Genomic DNA, 1,743 nt, shown 5'->3' on the forward strand with positions numbered 1-1,743 from the left:
TGGATTCAGCAAACTCAAATTTTTGTCTTTGGTGATACAGAGATGCTCAGGGAAATTGTTTGATTCAGAGTCAACTTGCGGTAGCAGCTGGGCTGTCAAATGGGCAGGCTATGGTCCTTTATGTACAGCAGCAGAGGGAAAACACAGGGGATCAACAGCTGTCTAACAACAGAAACCCAGGGAGAACTGGGGGATGTGGGGGCAGCTACTGTGCCCAAGTCCAACCCAAAACCCAAGCACCAGGCTGAGCACCCTCTGGCACTCTGAACCTGGGTCTCCGGTACCGCATTAGGAAGCTCAGGGCCTGCTGAAGACCCCAAAGACATCCCCTCAGCCTCCAGAGGACAGGTGCTATAGAAAGTGTTCAGACAAACCAGACAAAATGGTTCCCCCAACCAGAAGAAACTCTACAAGTCCAGAGGCCTTTCACTACCTCTCCTGCCCTGAGACCTTCCTTGAGGAGCTGACCTGCATGTCCCCAGTCCAGTCACTTGACTGGTTTTAGCTGGGAAGGAGCTGATAAAGTTCATGGGCATGGAATGAATTTATTTTAAAAGGAGCGACTACAAGCTCTTCCCGGCTTTTTGAAGACTATCATGTTTGGAAATGGTGTTTCTGAGCTTGAGTGTGGGCTTCCAAACACCTCTGAGAAGCTGGGGCATCCATGGGCCATCCCATGTGGGCTGAACCTTTCCAATCACCTCCTGGATTGTCTTGCACACAGTGACTCTCTGTGCTGTTCAGCCTCAGCAGAGACTGCAGGAAGAAGGTGGACAGCTCTGCCCATGTGGAGAATCATGACTGTGTGTTGGAAAGGAAGTGGAGCAGAGTGGACATGCTCAGCAGGACATTCAGCGGTAGGATCTCCACAAACAGCTCAAAAACACTCAGAGGATGATCTGTAAGATTCCAGAACAGCTCCGGGGGCTTGGGTCCCTTATATTTTCCTCATGGTAGAGCTTCTTCAGAAGCAAGCAAACCATTTCTTCCCCAGCAGAGCTGGGGTGTGCTAACCCACCAGTCCTCCCAGGATTTTCTTACTGCATCCCTGCTCCCTGACCCAGTGTATGGAGGGTGAGTCCAAGCCACTGCTGGAAGCATGTTCTGACTGAAAGGACACCTGGAGTGCAACCAGCAAACTGCTCGCAAACAGCCTCTCATTTTGTAGGCCTGTTTTCTGCATGGTTGAGCTGTTCCTCGTGCCTTGCTGAAGTTTTGCCATATGGAGCAAATGCTTTAACGTCTGTCTGTGTGTCTGCCTGACCGTGCAACCCAAGAGCTCTTCTCCTTTCTGCAAACAATGCTCTGCTCTTATTGTTTTAATGAGCTGCGGACAGACCCCAATAACAGCTTTTCTCCACTTTTCCCAAGTGTGTTTTTTTTCCCCTCATCTCCTACAGTATAAGGAACCATCACCTGAGACCTGGAATTGTATAGCTACTGGAAAGGAGAAGGTGGCTGGAAATACTTGCAGGCTTATGCTCTGTGTGTGTCCTCACTCTTGCCAATATGTGGCACTGGGATTTGGTTTAGCTTTGGGCAGTTAAAAGTGTAACAAGAAGGAACAAAAAGGTCTCTCATCCATTCTGTTCTCTCTCTGCTACACAGCCAGCACGAATCTGCTGGCTTCCAGGGGGGAAAGGAGTAAAAAGAATAGAATTTGAGAGGAGACAATGGGGCTGAGCACCCTTTTCTTGCACACCATGGTGTGCAGTGCTGCAGTCTGGAGAAACATTCAACTTA

Source organism: Oxyura jamaicensis, chromosome 7 (genome assembly GCF_011077185.1).
Source record: "Oxyura jamaicensis isolate SHBP4307 breed ruddy duck chromosome 7, BPBGC_Ojam_1.0, whole genome shotgun sequence".
Lineage (NCBI taxonomy): Eukaryota > Metazoa > Chordata > Aves > Anseriformes > Anatidae > Oxyura > Oxyura jamaicensis.